Source organism: Manis pentadactyla, chromosome 19, assembly GCF_030020395.1.
Source record: "Manis pentadactyla isolate mManPen7 chromosome 19, mManPen7.hap1, whole genome shotgun sequence".
NCBI lineage: Eukaryota > Metazoa > Chordata > Mammalia > Pholidota > Manidae > Manis > Manis pentadactyla.
In genome coordinates, this window is record NC_080037.1 from 1,654,441 (window position 1) to 1,673,655 (window position 19,215).

At 49.8% G+C, this 19,215-nt stretch overlaps 1 long non-coding RNA gene across 2 annotated transcripts; it reads left to right on the forward strand.

Moving 5' to 3' along the window:
- The first annotated feature begins 471 nt into the window (after nt 1-471).
- Nucleotides 472-16,006, forward strand: LOC118919971 (uncharacterized). 2 transcript variants are annotated; one of them, XR_005027742.2, is made up of 2 exons: nt 472-617; nt 15,783-16,006. It is a non-coding gene; the product is annotated as an uncharacterized LOC118919971 (long non-coding RNA). The 2 variants fall into 2 exon arrangements; XR_008994911.1 differs by lacking the exon at nt 472-617 and adding an exon at nt 11,893-14,488.
- Nucleotides 16,007-19,215: the final 3,209 nt, after the last annotated feature.

Here is a 19,215-nt window from a genome sequence, read left to right on the forward strand (position 1 = left end):
AGCGTGGACAGGGCCCTTGCCATTCTGCATTCCTGGAGATTTTCCAAAAGCATGGGGAGTTTCCATGGTTGTGGGGGGGGGGTGCCTTGGAGCCCATGGGCACAAGCAGGGGCGTGGGCTGCTCCTCTGGCTGTTGGCCAGGATTCCTTAACGTGCAGCTCGGCAGCCCCTCCTTCCCAGAGAGGAGCCCGTCTAGTGTAGCTCCCCTCCCTCCCACCAAGTCCTCGGAGCTCCCCAGGTGTGACCTGAGACCCGCCCCACCTGGAGGGCAGGGGGGGCCGGAAAGAGGCGGCCACTCCAGGTGGTGGGGCAGGTGTGCGAGCAAGGGAAGCACCTGAGGCTTGTCCGGCCCCACCAGACCGGGTGGATCTGCTCTGCTGCCCAATCCCAACAGTTTACGCAGAGGCCTTGCATGGTCCCCGCCCTGTACCTGCCCAGGGGGTGCTCAGCGCCACTTCACCTTCTCCTGGGGGAGCCCTGAGAGATGGGAGGGCCTGGGCACCCACACTGCAAGGCTGGGAATGGTGGCCTGGCTCCAAGGTCACCGGAAGTTGTCCTCTCAGGGCCCCGCCAAGACTGACTTGCTAATTTATCTGAATAGTAAAGGCCACTCTAAGGTGAGTACTTCTTAGACACTGCAGTCCCTCCCAACTCTGAAGGACTTTGCATCTGGTATGTGGGGTACCACCCCTTTGAATTCTGGGCCTGTGGCAGGGGACCACAGGGGAGTGGGAAAGAGTCTGGCTGGGAAAAAGAACCTGAAGGACCCTGGGAGAAACGGACAGGCAAGTCCCCTAATACCAGAGCGCTGGCCTTCGGGGAGCAGCACGGAACGAGCCTGCCTTGGGCGCTGGTGGAGGGCCACCCAGCCCGGGGTTTCATCCCAGAGGTGCTAGAAATCTCAGTATAAAAACAAACGCATGAACCAACAGGAAAACCGTCTTTAAGTGGTCCAGGCAGAGTTTCAAAGTCCCCAAATAATTCTCCTCTTTGTGAGCGGCATGGGAATCCCAGAAACAGAACGGTGCCTCCGACGGAGCCTGCAGCGCGGCTCTGCCCAGGCCACCCGGTGCCCAGTGCGGGCTGACTCCCCGCTGCCCTCTGCCCGCTCTGCGTCCTTGAGGCTGCGTCCTGCTCTCTCCCTCCCCCAGCCTCACCCCCAGCTTGGCATTCCTGCCCCTGTGGGAAGACAACCTCCTCCCTCCCTGTGCTGAGAATTTTGGGTCACCAAGCACACGCTCCCTGCCTTCCCTGCTTCCCGTCCTCTGCCCTCAGCTCATGGGCCCTTTGTGGGTATTCTCCTGTCTCAGGGCACGAGGCCCAAAGCCATCCCCTGTACCTCTTCTCCAGGGAGGGGTTCCCTCGGTAACTTAATCTCGCCCCATAATTTTGCTTTAAACATTTATTACAAGTTTTCACACACAAAAGTAGAGAGAGTAGAATAATGGTTCTCTTCCATACCCTTCATCCAGAGTAAAATTTTGTCATCATCTTGAAACACTTGATTACTTTTTCATTCCCTCCTTTTTTTTTTTTTTTGCAATAAGTAGTTGAAAGCAAACTCCATCATTGTCTTGAAAGTGCCTTTCTTTGTGCAGCCGGCTCAAGCCGGGGTTCACAGAGGGCCTGCGGCGTGTCTGATCGCCGCGTCCCCCCACTTCTGTCTCAGCAGGCACGTCCCCCTTGAGCTTCCTGCCACCCTGCCGACCTGCAGAGGGCACGTAGATGCTGTGGGACGCCCCGTGGTCTGAATCTGCTGCCTGCGGCTGTTCAGATACTCGGCCTCCTGGATCTTCTGTCACCTGGAAATCAGACCCGCAGGCTTGGTGAGCTTCAGGACCTGCTGCCCTCTGACCTCCGGTTTATGACCCGTGTCGTGCACACAGGGTGGTGACCCCTCATCCCACGTGTCCCCTGCTCTGCCGGCCCTTCCCGCCATCGCTCTGTGCGCACAGCAAAGGGCCTGTGTGGTTTTCTCTACCTATTCATGAGCACGTCCCCCGACTCTTATCCATGGCCTCTGCCCCTGCTCTGGGCAGAAGTAATTTTTTCAGAATCACTAACCTTTAATGACAAAACCCAGAGGCCTCTAGTTGGCGTTACAGCTCACGATCACCATCACCAGGTGCCTGCTCCCATTTGCCGCCTTCAATCAGTTTGCAAAACGCTTCCCCTGACCCCTGACCCCTGGCCTTCCTAGTCTCCTTATCTGCCTCTGGGCTCTTCATGACCACTTCCTTTCTTGTCTGTGATGCTAAGGCCTCGCTGCTTTTATTCCTCCCACCAACCCCCATTCACGACAGGTCACAAAGCACCGTCCTTTCCACGCCGCTGCAGGCACCCCAGGGCTCCGCCGATCCCCTTTCCTGTGACAGCCTCACACCGTGCCTGAGCTTACGTCTGTTTCTCACACCTGTGGTCCTGAGCGGCTCCACCAAGCTGCAAGCCCAGGTCTCCTTTGCCTCCACCTGATGCATAAACGGTTGGAGTTCAACCACTTTCAGTCACATTGCCACTTTCCCTTCAAACGAGACGCTTCTCCTAACATCCTTGTATGACTTCTGCTTGGAAGTCTTTTTGTGTTTTGCAGTGGGCTTCCCATGTGTGCAGCCCACAGGCCTTGCTGTTCTCTAGCTTGTAAGCCTCGAGGACGTTTCTCAGATTGGAGACTAGCTTTGGCTGGACCAGGAAGGGTGCTGCAAATTAATATAAAAAAGAGCGATTAGAAGCCTCTGTTGTTTCCCATCTGACATAATTTTCATTCTGCCTGAAAGGTGTATGTATATTGTGTGTGTGAGTGTGTGTGTGTATGTGTGTGTGTGTGTATATATATATATATATATATATATTTTTTTTTTTTTTTCACTGACTCTTTAAGATCAACTATCTTGGTTGTTCCAGGTGGGAAGCTAACTCTGCTATTCCATCGTGCTCAAAAGGACCCCCCCCTCCCCAGCTGTATTTTGAGGAACACCAGTGTCCCGTTAGTCATGGCTATTCCATAAAGATAAATTTCCATCATTAACCAAGCTAGGGATTATTAGGCATATAAAGGGAAAGATGTTTCCCTAAGCTTATTTGATCAAAGAATTTGCTTACGTCCCCCTCACTTTTATTTATGGAATATTTATGAGCGATTGCCATGGAGCATACTGAGCAGGATCCCGTCCTAAAGCAACTTTTTCAAGTTTTTGTGTTTTGAGATTATGTTTCAGAATTAAGGATTTTTTCCCTTAACAATCAAGGTAACAACATTTATACAGATTCATATAAACATTCATTTATATGAATTTAGTTAAGAATATTTATTTCAGAAATGACTTTGATTCAGTGAGCACTCTTATTTTGTATAGTGCACTGATGCGTGTAATACAAAGAAAAATAAGTCTTTATCTCCTTGAGGATATCTTGGAGTCAGTGCATGAAGAGCAATACGAATAGCAACCCTACGACAAGAAGCATGACGCACCACTGAGCGGTGGCCTATGCCTTTGGGGAAGACATCGGTCTTCTCACAACAGGGGGACTTTACTTCTCCTGGGAGAGTGTGGGAAACCTCTCGGCTTTGGGGTGATCTTATGTGATGGTGTGTTCAGAAGTTGCTGGGGCGTATGGGAGGTTGGTTCCTGGAGAGAAAGGGGGCACGTGGCCCAGCACCGCACAGCAGGACATGCAAAGGCTCGCAGAACAGGTCAGTTCCGGCTGGATCCTAAGGTGTCCGTGGGAAAGTCAGGCTTGCTGGTGAAAAAGTTTTCCATCAAGTCTCGGAGGATTTTGAAAGCTTGCTGATGGGTGCCCTTCGCAGGCTGCTGGGCAGGAGGGCGAGAGGATTAGCCAGCACCTTGAGAGAAGTGGGAGGGCGGATGGCAGAGGACAGACACGGAGCCCCGTTAAGAGGCTAATACTGAAGAGATCATGATCTTGAACCAGTGTAGTGACCGTGGGAAAGGGTGGGGATCAGAAATACTTCTAGTGATGTTTCTTGAGTAGCCTCCACAGTGTGTGGAAACAGAGTAAACGGGTGAAAGAATCTGAGCGTGATAGCAAATCCTTGCTGCTGACTCAGCAGTGGTCTGAGCGCCCTGCGAGTCGGTCTGCAGGCCCACGTCTCCTCCTCTGTGGCTAATAGTCATCTCAGTGTTCATGCATAAAACCAAGGTCCTGATGTTTCTCCCCAGATCTGCTCTCTGTCTTTCCATCTCAGATACTGGGAAACTCCTCCACCCAGTTCCCAGGCCAAGATTCATCCTCGACAACCCTTCTCACATCTCGCTTGTCCCTAAGCTCCGCGACGGCCTCTGCCCCCTCCATTCCTGCTCAGGCACCCGGGGGAGGGATTGGAACCACAAACTCCCCCAAGGTGCGACCTTCAGAGGCCCTGTGCCCCCTGGGCCCGCCACAGACTGCCTAGGAACCCTCTCTGCACACATGCCTCTGGTGGCGCACACTTGCTCCATGCCTTTCCAGCTTTGGCCCGGCTCCGTGAGAGGCAGCAGCACCAAGACCTCAGGGTCAGGTCAGAGGGAAGTGGGCCTGACCTCCCAGCCCGTGGGAGCGATGCCGCTGGAAACAGGCAAGCGGGGTGGCAGGCTGCCTGCGGTAACCTCGCACGGGGCCCCCTTCCTGGGCCCTGCTGCTCCCCGGGGGGCTGACGCTCTGGAAGGTAGACTGTCTGGCCGAGGGCCAGGCACAGACCAGGCTGAGGAATTGCTCTGGCGGCTGCCAGATGTGCCCCCGCGGAAGGGCCCCCAGGACGCCCGTGAGTCACGCTGATTTCTGGCTGTGCTGAATCTGAATCTTTGGAGGCGGACGGTCTGCAAACCTGTTTTTGTTCCCAGCTCTTGGGTAGTTTCAGTGAAACTCTTACACAGGCGCTCAGACTTGGGTTAGTGATTTTCTGGAGGTAACTGGGGTGCCACCTTATGAGGTGTCAGTACAGAAAATCAATTGTGTGTTTGGGGTGGCCAGATGCTCTATGAAATGAAGTAGTATGGTGAATGCAGAAATTCAGAACCAGGTTGGCCAGGAGCAAATTTCTCTAAGAAATGTAAGAAGCCCGAGGAAGACCAGGTAAGCAGCAGATCTCTCAGCACAGACAATAGGGATTTTAAGGCAATTTAATTGCCGGACAGTTTTAGGACAACATGGCCCCGGCTTACGTGCGGATTACGCATCATCTGGGCTCTCCTTGGTCTGTAATTCCACGCGGTCAAGTGCGTTCATGTCAGAGGCCAGGAAGGGCAGGCAGAGGTGGCTTACATGGCATCTGCAGGCACTGGCCTGGGCAGGACTAGAACCCCGGGTGCTCCTCCATCCTCTGCGGCCCTTGAGGAGCCTGTCTTTCTGGTAGCCAAGGGCCAAGGTCAGAGAGAGTCAGAGAAGAACAAAGTTAAGAATTTTCGGAGAAACAGTCTGGTGTGTATAGGAAGTATTTGCTTCCTCGTATATCTTGCCCTTTCAGAATTTCAGGTTTCCCAAAAGGAAATGGTTCTGTTTTTGGACAAAACCATACATGCGCCAAATTCTGTGTGGCTTCTGTCGGAGGCACCTCTCCCCACTCCATCCTGGGCCTCACGCACCCCCTCGGAAGGCACAGAGCCAACCGCAGCCTGAGCGTGTGTGACGTGCGCATCCGGGCACCTGGTGCCCCGTGGAAGGCCAGCCTGGCAGCAGGATGGAGGGGGGTGGTGTTTGACTGAAGGAGAATCGGGCAGCGTGTTACTGAGGACCCGGACAGGAACCTGCACAAATCCGCACGACACAAGGAACATGAGGCATTTAGTCAATTTGGGGAGAAGCTCTTTTGCTTTTAGAATCTTGGGGTTCAGGACGTAGCAAGTCTCCTGCTACCTGAGAAAATAAGACAGGCCTGGGGAAGCTGCACATGCCTTCGCCAGCCACCAGAGTCCTGGCCGCTGTGTGAGCCTGTGAAGAGGAGCCTGCAGGGCTGGACATGGGGGCGAGAGGGGGCACCTCCGAGGGCTCTGTGACCGCGACGCGACGCTCACCTGGGCTGTACACGCTGTCTTTTGTCACTCCTATTTTATTCTACATTAATGTCCCTTCATGATTCAAATTTAATGTGTTTATCATAGAAAATTCAAAAGGAAAGAAAGAAGGAATTAAAAACGGCCCATAGTCCTATTACCCAGATGTAGCCAATGAACATTTTGCTATTTTTCCATCTAAATACACACATTTTTTCTTTACTGGGACGATTTTATTTTAAAGCTTAGTTTTTAAAAATCTAATAGTTTAGCCTTGAACTTTCCCCCCTGTAATTAGGCAGTCTCATATGACACGGTTCTTACTGGCTATGTAGTATTTTGTTGCATCGATGTGCTATTTTTTATTTAAGCAAACTCTCATTTCCTCCCCAAGATCTGTCTCCTGGTCTCGTAATGCAGTTAAGCCCAGGCTTTTAAAGCCGCTGTCAGGGCCTCAGTGATCAGCAATAGAGGGTTGGTGCTATTCCTTCCCAAGAACTTTAACTGCTAGACATTGACCACCACGTTCTATTTCCACCGTCCCTTCAGTGGCCCTTCATGGGGCCGCTCCAGGGGACAGGAGCTGCAGTCGGGTGGCCGGAGGCAGGGCGGCTTTGCCAGTAAAGGATCCCCAAAGGCCAGCTCGAGAGCAGCGTTAAACCCTCTCTTACAGGCCGAAGCAAAGGACACCAGCCCGACTCTCAGGGTGGTTTGGAAAGGCCAGGCAAATGGCACATTTGAGACTGAATGGGCTCTGTTTGTTCAAAGGTGGGTGGCTTCAGCTGCCTAGGAAACAGGCTTTGAATATGTGCTTCCTGGAATTCTTTAGGCTTCGCTCCCGAAAGGGTTCCTAGTGTTCCTGATAAAGGATTCTTATTATTTGACATTTGCAGGCAACCTAGTTTGGGCAACATTCTGTCCAGTTCTTTATGTTGTGAGCTCTCCTGCAGCCCTGGGTGTCCTCAGCGCCAGGTCACCATCCTACCTGCTGCCCTCTCCTCTCCCCCTCCCCGCCTCCCCCTTTCCCCCATCCTGCTACACTCCCACCTCCTGACCTTGGGCTCAGAATGCCACTTAGGAGGCTGAACGCCAGGCAGGTGCTGTATTAGGAGTGAAACAAATGCCCCCACGGTTGAATGCTGACCATGAAACAGAGCACATGGCCCAAACTCCCAAGACCTTTGCCCTGCAAGAAGCCACACTTAAGCTTGCTTTGCTCTGTACCGTCCCCCAGATCTAAGGTGTAGAACACAAACAGGATGACAGGAGACGTCTAGAAAGAACAGCTTCAGCCTTCATTCGTCCACTTGTTTGTTCACTAAATGTTAATTAAACGTTTGTTTCAGTATTGCCCACCCGTGAGAAGCCGAGTAATGGTGGGGTGCACTCTAGTTAAATGAGATGGTGTATGGAAGTGCCCAGTCAAGCCGTGGCCACATTGTAGATATTTTATACAAAATAATAGCTAACATATCCTGAGCTTTCTCTTTGCCAGGCATTATTCTAAGCATTATACGAATAATAACACAATCATTACAACAACCTTTTGGAGTAAGTTACCCCAACTTCACAGACGAGGTTAAATAACCTTCGTCCTTATCTTCATACAGTGTGTACCTCAGGAGTCCTGCCCGTCTCAGCAAAGGTTAGCTGGGCATTTCAACAGACTGGGGAGGCTGAACTACTCTAGGAAGGTTTGGACTGTGTATCTCATTAGGAAAGATAAGTGGGGGAGACAGAGCTGTGACCCTACGAGTATTCCAACGGAGGCCTCCCACCATGGATGCCTAAAGCTGGTCCATCGGTTCGACATGCCGGCAGGCAGAAGTGAGCCGGCGGAGGCAGCCACAGCAGCCTGGCCTGGGGACACCTGGGGACTCTGGCACTATTGTATCTCACACACACACACACTCTCTCTCTCTCTCTCTCTCTCTCTCTCTCTCTCTCTCTCTCTCTCTCTCTCGCTCTCTCTCACTCAGAGTGCCTGCATTCAAGAATCTTGAAATCTTTTGTGGATACAAATCACAGGTAATTGAACAAACTTACAGGATAATACAAAACAACAACTGGATGGACCAGGCTAAATGTTGCAGGGATATAAAAGTGTTTTTTCCTCAAGAATTTTGTGCGCTTGCCAGGAAGATAAGGTAAGTATGCAAGTCACTATAAATAGCTCCCATTGTGCCGTGGGCTCTGGAAGCAGGGGCCTTAGACTCTCACGCATGGCTGTGTTCCAGGTGCTCGCCGCCTCAGCTGGAGGTGGTGCATCCTTAGCAGACATGGGTGGTAAGGGCCAGCGGGCTTGGGAGAAGCTGCAGAACATAAACATTAAGAGCCCCCAGCATTAGGTACCTGCCTCTGTGAAACAGCTCCCAAATTCAGCAAGTTAGGAAGCCTCAGGTGGCTTAGCTGGGTCCCGGCGCAAGCTCTCCATGGGGACCGCTCCCCCAATGTCTGCTGGGCCGCACCGCACGAGGGTCACGGAGGGTCGCCGTGGAGGCTGCCACAGGCCCTACAGTTGTACTGTTTGGGCTCATCTCTCAGAGACAAGTTGGGCAAATACTTAGAGAATAATGAAATCCAGTTCATTATTTCACAAGCATGAGGCTTATTAAAGCTTGAGGAACTATGTATTCATTGTTTCCTGGTAAACTGAATGATATTTTAAATGTTATTCAGGGGAATTTTCTGTATAGAGAAAGATCATTTTGAAATATTTTTGCAGCAAATGAGCATCTCTTAATTTGTTATTGAATCACAGTTTTGGTATTTGTTTATACAGAATGTTCCCATATAGTTGTCTCCACTCCCCAGTTTCTTGGAGCCCCTCACACTCGGTACTAAGGATGACGCCAAGACCTGGGGATCCTGGGGGAACATGGCAGTAGAGGGTCGAGCAGAGTCAGTGATGGGCTTGAGTTGTATCTGCAGGAGCCGAATACTTTCAGGCAAGCTACTAAACGGCCTAAAACTTAGGGGGACCCGTTCCACTGCCTCATGGGGCGGTCACGAGGCCTCCCGGGAAGCACGTGGCGCCTTGCCTTGAGTACCATGAGATAGCAAAAAAGCTTATCTATGTATCAACTGTCTTCTCTAAAAATATATTTATTAAATTTTCAAATAATTAATTCAGAAAGCCTGTGCTGGAGCTTGTGTTGTGCCGGATGACAGATGGCCCCGTGAGAATCCAGGAACTCTTGTCGGGGCAGCTCTATGAAAAAGCTGTTCTTTCTCCATGTTGTGCATGTGTCTAAATTTATTGTAAATGTATAATTTGGAAGCTGGTTGTATCTCTGCATCATTAGTAATTTTGGGGATTCGGACTGGTTTGTTTTGCCCGTCCCTGTGCGTCGTCTGCTGCAGCCTCTCAGTGCTCTGCCCAGTCATGTGCCAGCCCCGACCCGGGCACAGCTCATCTGTCGCTTGGTCGTGTCAAGGAAACAACAGCTGATGGTTTGATAACAACAGGTTAACGGGTAACAGTGCATCGTGATTGTGTTATAGTCAATACTTTATTACATCTTTTATATAAGATGTGCGAATTTCATATTCACAATAAGGCATCACTCCTGTTGTTAGATGTTGCTAGTGATTGCTAGTCAAACGTGAGCATCCTCTTTAAGCTTTTGGATCTATTTAATTGAAGCAGAGCCTAAAACTATCAGGGTTGCTGTTAAAACTGATGCTGAGACTGGTATAAAAGTGTGAGTGTCATTCATAACCCCTGAATTAAAAATTTTGTGTTCATCCGTAGAGCAACATTGTTTTTATCAGTTGCCATTGTATCTTCAACTTCCTACAAAGAAATATAGAGGGAGTTTTCCAACTAAAGGAATATTCTTTCGAAATGTTTTGTGCAGCAAATGACCATCTTCTGATCCATCTTTCCTATAAATCTTTTATATGTACTGAATTTCCTTTGAAATAATTCTCTACCATAAAAGCAGTTGAAAAACTCTGATTGAGAGTACCACCTCTGTGAGAACAGTCAGAGAAAAGACTGGAAAGACAGGAGAGGTCTTATGTATCTAGAATGGCCTTAGAAGCTGTGACGAGAGCCAGAGACAGGAAATAGATGCAGAACGCAATCAGACACCTAAGATCCATCTGAAACACGGTCCTGCCAGACAGGACGGACATGCAAAGAGGTGTGTGGAGTCACATGACCTACATATTAATTGAACCAGTTGAGTGATAAATCAACTGGACAGGCATATGGAATTTTTCCCACCTTAATCAGGCAATAAAGTAAAATAAGTCATTGCATAATTAAGTAAAGACATAGTAAGAAATTTGAGAGTGTAGTTGTGAAAACAACTCAGTTTGAGGCAAATGAATTGGATCTCCAATTGGCTGAGCACATTATAAATAGGACTCAGCAAGGCTTTCAAAGAAGTATGGCTCTGGATACGGGCAGTTCCCGAGCTCATATGCCAGCCAAAACCACTGGTTGATGATAATCAACCCCTTTGAGTGGAGAACTTTCTGTAGTGTGCTTGTGAACCCTAGTTCATTTAGATAGTATTTCTGTGTCTCTTGTAAACTGTGTCTTTCTACCCTAAAAATATTCTACAATATGTATAGATGAGATACTCTTTTCTATCCATCAGGATGGGCAAAAATTCATAAGCTTGACAGTGCCTTATATTAAGCAGGCATTTTCATACATTCTTGGTGAGAATGTAAAATGTTATTTTGTTCATGTCGGCATTTATCCTTTGATCATAGGGTTTGCCTTGAAGATGTGCCTCTAACAATAACACTGTATATGCAAAAGATTATTGCAGCGTTGAGTATGTTGCAAAATTTTGGAACTACCCGAACATTCCAGTATAGGAGATTGGTTGAGTGCATTGGGGTACACTCACCGTAATGGAATGCTATATAGCTGTACAAAACATTACGACAGGTCTCTACAAACTGGTGTTGAGTGATTACCAAGAGATATTGTTCAATGAAAAACAGCAAAATACCAAAGAGTGTATAAATATAGTAAGTTACCCTATGTGAAAGAAAGAAGAGGAAATAAGAAACTATATGCATTTATTAGTTTACCTTTCCCAAAAGAAATACAGGAAGAATAATCCAGAAACCAGGAAGCTGATTATTTACAAGGGGTGTTGAAAGGGACATGAGATAAAGGGATTGGGAGTGACGGCACAGGATTATTCTTAAAGAATATCTTTCTGTATATTTTTGCCTTTTCTAAGCAGGTTTATGTGCTACCTATTTAAAATATATATACATATAAATTAAATATTAGATCAACAAGGATGAGAAGGAGAAAAGAGCCTAATACTGAAAGCAAGCTGAAATATGTGAACCTGAAGGTGTTTCAGACGATCACACGACTGCGCAGACCGGGAAGAGGGCAGAGCACGTGAGTGAGTTAAGGATCCCAGGAACATGACATTTGATTAGAGACCCTCTGTCTCAGGCTGCAGAGCAAAGGAAGCAAACCCTGAGCTCTACTGAGCGGGTTTCTCTCTAGTTCTGTGGACAAAGAAATTCTGAAACTACTTTAGATGTATTAGACGATTAAGCAGATGAGTGAATGTAGTATGTGTTTTGTGGAGTTGAGGCGTCTCATGGTGGAGAAGGGACATACGTGGAATGGGACTAGGCAGGAAACACCCTGTGGGGATGGTCTGTATTTCACATTCAATATTATCTGTGTGAACTCATTATTCTAAATTATGTATGTGTGTGTAAGTATATATACACACACTTTATGCACACATTTTTATATGCATATATGTAAACATATTTTCTAGCGTTGTCTGTGGAAGGATCTAGAAGCAAAATCATACCACTAGCACCCCAGAAGCAATGAGCTCCCCTTGGTTTCTAAATACCATTCCCCAATAAAAAGGAGCCAGGGACCCTGCATAGGGCAGGTGGAAAACAAGCCTGGGATTTTTTATTATTTAGGATTTTGCTTCAGCTGCCTTAGTAGAGAGATGTGAAGTATTAATGGAAATGGGTTAGTGATAATTAAAGTTCGTTTCTCCTTCATGTGGATGTCTAGGTGGCTGTGTTGTCCACAATCATCAGGAATCCAGACTCCTTCTGCACTGTCGCTTTGCCATTCTTAAACTGCGTCACCCATTTTGTGGTTCAAGGTGGCTGCTCCAGCTCCTACCATCACATCTGTATTCCAGCCTGTGGGAAGAGAGAATAGGGAGGAAATTGTACTTAAATAGTAGCTGCGAGACAATGTGATCAAAGCCACGGAAGATGCAGGTCCACAGTACACTGGGCTCTGTCGGGCTTGAGCCTCCTTGATCTGGGCTCCATTCAGCCCTCCTCTCTTTCCTGCTCGTCTCTGCTGTGTCAAAGGGCTGACCCCTGCAGGCTGCATCTCCCAGGTTCCCCTGTCGGTTCCCTGACTTCCATGTGGATTCAGGCAATGGGAAACACCTGGGAGACTAGTAGGCAGGAGAAAGGGAGAAACTGAGGCATTCCTTCCCATCTGTTTCTGTCTCACGCAGTGACTCCCAGGACGCCTGTGTCAGGCTCCAGCTCCCACCGGCCCACGGGCTGTATGGCGCCACCCAGTCTTCGGGTGGCGGTGGCTTCTTGCTGTGATTAATGTCTGGGTTGCTTCACCTGCCCCGGTTTTAGCTCCTCCATCACCTGGGATCAATTCCTTGTATTAAAATCCCCCAGTTGTGGTAAAGGGGTCAGACCCTGGGCCGTACAGGAGGGTCTCCATCAAGGTGAGAATTCATAGAGGAAGCGATGTTTGTGCTGGATCTTCAAGGTTTGCTGACGATTTTCATTAATTCCGATTTGGTTTTTCCGGCCTCTGGGCGTAGAGGACCCAAGAGGAGAAACAGTCTGGGGCTCAGACCCCTCAGCACGGGATTAGTGGGACCAGGGATGTGGTTTCAGTTGCTTTTCCTGCAGGGTTTCTCCACCGAGACGGGATGGGCGTTTTGGACCAGATGGCGCTTAGCTGGTGCTGTCTTGTGAAATACAGGATGTTTAGCTGCTCGCTTGGCCTCCGACCACTCGCTGCCCCAGACACCCCGCCCTGCCTGAGTTATGGTGACCAGAAAGCCTGCGGACATTGCCAGATGCCCCTTGGTAGGTGGGGTGGTGGCTGGGGGTGAATCACTCCAGTTCACAACACCTGTTCCCTGCTGATGGCTCCGCATCCTCGCATGATACTGGAAAACCTTTTCATGCTGAAGGTCAGAGGTCACTGCCTTCCAGAAGAGGCAGCTGCCACCGCGGCTCCCCTTCACCTCCTCCTCTCCCGCTGCGAGCGCCCTCGTTCCCCCTGAACACTGTCTGCTGGAGGACAGCGATCCCTTTGTCTGTGAGGGAGTGGCAGGGCCAGACCTTTGTTCTCTCGCCAGGAAGCGGTGAGGCGGGAGCTGGGGCGTCATCGACGGGTTACAGTGTTACAGTTGTGCTCTGGCTTCTGAGATGCAAGTCGCAGAGCTCTGAAGGGTGTTTAATTTCATCCTTCATGGTCAACCTTTCCTTCGTAAGACGACCTTTCTGCTCCCCACCCAGACGCACACCTGGCCCGGGCTCCCAGGCCGTCAGGCAGCAAGGGAGAACCCCACCCGCTTCTGAGAACAAACAGCGCTTCTGCCGCCATCACCTTCCCATCGAGGGCCGCCCCGCGAGGCAGACCTTTCCTGGGCGCATCCGCCTGTTCGGTTCATCTGCTCAGTGCGCCCCGCAGGGCACAGATGGCTTTTCTTACCTCATAGCTGAAGAAACAACTTGCCTGGAGAAGTACAGCCGGTGTGGGGACAGCACCAGAACGTCTCCTGCCGTCAAAGAGAACAGCCACACCTTTCCAGGTTCGCAGCTCTGATGTTTTACACACATCATCCGTGTCATGCTTGCAGCTTCAGTGCCACGGGACTTCAGAGGGGCTGTGAGCCGTCTGGCGTGGTTGACGGAAGCTCCCTAAGGAATCAGGGGGCGAGCTGGTCCCCGAGGGTGAGGTGGATTTGAGGGCTGTAGCTGGTGTTATTTCTGGAGGTGGTAAAGGAGGGTTCATTTTAGGCAGGAAACATGAGCAAAGCCGCAGAGTCAGAAGCAAGAGGCGGTGAGGGAACAGGACACGTGCCAGGAGCAGAGGACACCTGGCGGGAGGGAGTGTGTGGGGCGGCCGTGTGTGGGGGACCAGGTGATGCAGGGCCTAGCGGTCCAGACGGGGCGTGGGGTGTTAGGAGGCAGGCAGTGAGAGGGGTTGGAAGTCTGTAAGCAGCCACTGCCCATCCGAGGTGCCACCTCCCCAGAAAAGCCTCATCCAGCCCCCTGATGCTCGTTCCTGGGAGTCGCTCCTGCGCCCTGGGGCTTCCCCCAGCACGGCCTTGCAGGAACACGGGCTAATCCAGGACCCAGCCCTGACCCCGCCATCCTGGTGTCCCCACAGCCTGGCCCGTGGGAAGCCCTCAGGGACTGGACTGGGCGTTGAGTAAAGGGACCCCGACGGAGAGCCACGTGCCCCTTGGACTCCTCGGCACCACCTGAAGGTGGGTACCAAGGGGAAGAGGCCACTGGGATTGCCGGACCACAGCTGTTCAATGCAGGAATGTGCCCAGAGGGAACCTCAAGAGCTGTACAAAACATCCACTCGAGGAGAGCCCAGGTCAGGGGAGAGGAACTGGGGAGCCCCCAGATTGTGGGGGACAGGAAACGTGGATGTAATCAAGGTGTATTGGAGAAGCATGGCCGTCTTCACGCGTCCTGAAACACGGTGCGTCAGACATTAGGAGGCAATTAGTCATCACTGTTGCTACAAGGAACATCCACTCCTCTTCTGTAGGAAATGAAATAGTCAGTTGTTAATCTAAAAAACTGAAACATACTCTCCCAAATGCTCCCCTCTTCCTGCGTCCCCCACCCCCACCCATTCACTTGGGCATGTGGACCTGTCGCCACCGAGTGAGTCAGTCCGACAGGGACAGCAGTCTCCTCGAGCAGATGCCACTTTAAAAAAACAACACTGCACCATGACGCAGAGCTTACCAGCGATGCCTGTCAGGTGGCAACGGCGCTGGGACAAAGAAAAGGGGTAATTTTGGTGAATTCAAAGGAGATAAGATTACTGTAATTACAGGGGAATACTTCTAAATAATCTCAGAAAAAAAGAAAGGCTGTTTTGTATCAGGGTGAGTTACGGGGAGGAGGACATGGGAAGCTTGGCAAGGGGGTGGGCCACCGGAGGGGAGAAGGTGGAGACGGCGCTGTTTCTGGTGGTGTTCTTGCCGCGGACTTCAGCCCGTCTTGAGCTGAACACCATCCTACAAAAATCTTTGAAGGGCCCTGGTGGAAGCTTCCAGAAAGTTTGCTCAGAACAAACAACGCTCTCTCCTCTCAGGCTGCCTAAATCCAGCCCTCTTCCTAGGCCACGCTCACATCCGTTCTCTTCCGTGAAGCCCCGCCACGCCACGCCAGCCTCAGAACCGGTTACCCGCTGAGAGGCAGTGCCAGTCATGGGACAATTCATGCAGATGAGTTTCACGACTTCCGTGTTGATGACACAGTGACTTCTGTTATTATTTACTCTGCCCTGTGTCCCCATCCGGATTCCCTAGCCAGACTGGCACCTCCCTGACGGAGGCGTGTGGTGTATTCCACCAGGCTCCAAGTCCCAGGTCCCCTGATGCCCCCTAGGCCTGTTTTCCACTGAAGCCACTTCAAAGTGTAATAAATACATCTGTGAAAATACCCAGAGCCCCTGTATTGCGTCCCTTCCTCCCCCTCCCTCTGCTTAGACTGCATTCTTTGTTGACTGATCAGGCCCATCATTATTTTTCAACCTAGGTAGGTGGGGAACCAGAAGTTCCACTGTCTGTCTTGGAGCAGCCGTGCCAAACTGATGCCTAATGATGACAATGCTGGAGTTTTAAATCATCAAAAATGAGCAAGAGTTTTAAATCATCAAAAATGAAAATATCCATTAGTTGGGAAATTATTACATCTACACTGAGAAAACTAGTGCACCAGTTAAAAGAATGAATTAACTTTATAAATACTGACATAGAAAAGGTGTCTCTGGTATGTTCAATGAGGAAACCGAATTGCAGAACGTGATGTATAGGGTTATATTTTTGTTAAAATGCATGGAGAACTCTGCGGCAGGGTACACGCCAATTGATTTTATAGGTTATATATGTGGAAGGGGAGAGTGGGGAACGTGGGAACTTGTGTTGGGAGTTTTGGCGATGAGAACAGCTTCTTCTGTAATTCAAATGATGTGAGCAGAGACGTGTTGTCGGAGGCAGGGTCCTAATCCACGAGTTGGCTGCAGGCCCAGCCCCGGGGGCTGCACCCTGGAGGCCCGCCCCGCACAGGCCAGCCCTGCTCTGTTCGCCTCCCCGGCGGCTGAGCTGGTCCTCGCAGCCTGGACCCCGTCAGCCCCTCTCCCAGCCCTTTGCTTTCGCTTCCTTGTGCCCTGTCCGGTAGGCGGAGTCCTGCTCCAACACCCAGATTCAAATGGCCCAGCCAGATTTCTGGGAAGCCCTGTTGCCTCTGCAGATCTGCCTCCCTGACACACAGCCCTGGACTGGTGCGGTGAGTCAGGAAGGTGGGCGGCCACACAGAGCCGTTGCTCAAGGCCGTCCGCATCAGCCTCACCCACAAGACTGGGCTTTTGAGGCTCTTCCCCTCTTCCTCCCGGACACCAGCCTGCCTGCCAGGGCCCTTCGTCTGCCTTGTTCATACCCGTCCTATTTGGGTTGGGTGGCTGCCCCCAACTCCATCCTGAGGCTGGCTTCTGTGCAGGGACAGATCTTCTGCACAGAAGGCGGCCACCATCTGGCCTGACTTGCTGCAGCCCTACTTTGCCTGTAATGTGGATGTGGTCAGTTTCTGGAATTCGTAATATGCCCAGTGCTGAGTCTATACAGGTGCCTGGGACCTCAGTGCATTGTGACCAGGTCTCCTGGTACTCCTGGGACCATCCTGGTATTGGCACCGGAAGTCCAACATCCCAGGAATCTCCTCAGAACCAGGCAAACCAAGACGGTTGGTTATGTTACAAGAAGAAGGCAGATCTGGGGAGGAGTGGGGAAAGACAGTGCCCAGCAAACTGCAAAGATTGATGTACAAGGATGTGAATCATAGCATTTGTTTAAAGTAGAAAGAAACTGGTGGGGGCTGGGGGGACCAAATTCAACCAAAGAGGAATGGTTAAAATTACGCTCCATTTATTCACATAGCCTATCATGCAATCTCTAAAACCTACATCCTGAAGTTCATTTAGGAGTAAGAGAAATTTTCATGGTATATTGCTAAGCAAAAAAAATTCACAGTGCAAACTATTTATGCAGCACAATAGGGGTGATTTTTCTTCCCTTTAAATTCCTATAATAAGTTTGTAACACTTTTATGATCAGACAAATCAATCAATAGTCATTGTAAGATACTATGGGTAACAAGAGGATTGAGTTTATCAAAGGTAGCCCCAGTGCCTAGGGCACCAGGAGCCCAGAGAAGGCCTCTCATGGTGACCACTGCTTTGGTTCACCTGGGACTGAGGGGGTTCTTGGGACCCCAGACCTTCAGTGTGAAAACTGGGAAAGTCCTGGGCGCATCGGGATGAGCTGTTCACCCTGACATCACTTACCTGTCTCCTCCAAGGTATGTCTTGCGGCTTCTCTAGATTTGGTTGTTAGCAGGGGGAGAAGATGAGACTGTGGTGGGTCTCATGGGTAGACTCAGAGCTGTGGAAAGGACACTGGACTTCTGCACAAGCATCTGCTCAAGATTGCAAGTATCTGCTTACCTGGCAACTCCAGCTAGAGAGTAGGACCTCGGATCCCTGGTGTTCTACCCAGTGCCCCAGCTAGGGTTCACGTAATAGGTGCATGTGGCCAGATGGAATCCCAGCGCTAAAGGCCACAGGAGGAGGCGTCCCAGAAAAGTGTCTGGGAAGAGACTGTTCACCAGAGCAGAAGCCAGAAGCCACGTGGAAAGGAGCTGTCCTGATAATCGTTGCTGACCACGCTTGGTCAGTTTCCAAGATTATCAGCTGGGCAATTAAGAGGGCTCCCCACGAAACAGGCACTGGAACCTTCTTGCCTCTAGCCAGTGAGTCCTTGAAGAACATCTCCCTCGATGCTACAGAGCTTAGACATTAGCTAAGCTCCGTGGTGGCCCAGTCTGATATCTTCAGGTCCCTATTCTCTGTGGGGAAATAACATGACAGAAGTGAACTTGGACAGCCTGCATGAAGGAAACACACTGCCAGCAACTTCCTGATCATTCCTGAGTGATTTTTGCAAAGTTCTTTTACCAAAACACATACACACACACACACACGTGTGTGTGTGCTTAATGTAAAACCTTATTTAAAACATTTTATAAAATAAAATGCCCAAGTCTCAAGTATACAGCTCAATTAATTTTGACAAATGGCCATACTCATATAATGTCACCAAGATCAAGATACAAAATATTTCTACAACCCCACAAAATTCCTTTGTGCCCCTTTTCTAGTCAATACGCTGCTATTCAGCAGAGGCAGCCCCTCCTCTGATCTATATTTTCACAGACTAAATCAGAATTAGATACACAGAAATGTGGCTACAGAAAAGAAAGAACATGACATAAAAAACATCTCTCAGAAATGGAGGCCAAGCTAGAAGGAACACAGGAGTGAATGAACACAACATTTAATGCCATCAGAGAAATGGTAGGCGAAAGGTGGGAACATTTAAACGTAAAAAAGAAATGAAGAGGTAAATAGGACTGGAGAGAAAGTGAAAAGTATTGAAGGAGGGCGAAGAAGACCTAACATATGGCTGCCAGGAGTCACCATACAAATACTAGTTTTTTACTTTTGTTATCATATCCCATCTCCCCAGCCCTCCCTGGGGGCTTCCCTGACTTCTTTGAGTTCATTCATCATCTACAACCCAGTAAATATTTTAAAAATAATTCAAAGTTGGAGAAATGGAGGAATAAGAAAGCATAGAAGATAATATAAAGGAAAATAAGGAAAAAATGTAAAATCTTCTGTGACCCTGAGTCTATGAATATGGGTAGGTTTTGGTGGGGAGAAGACTGGCTTTCATTGTTTCTACAGCTTTATGGCTTACCGCCCCCAGAAAACAATTGGCATTTTAAACAATAACAGCTCCGGGGCCTGTAACCCCCTAGCCCAGCGGGTGCCGTGGCCCTGGGTTTGGACTGCGGAGGATGTGGACTGTCCCAGGTGAAGCTCTGGTTTATAAGAAAGGCCGTCTGAGCGGCT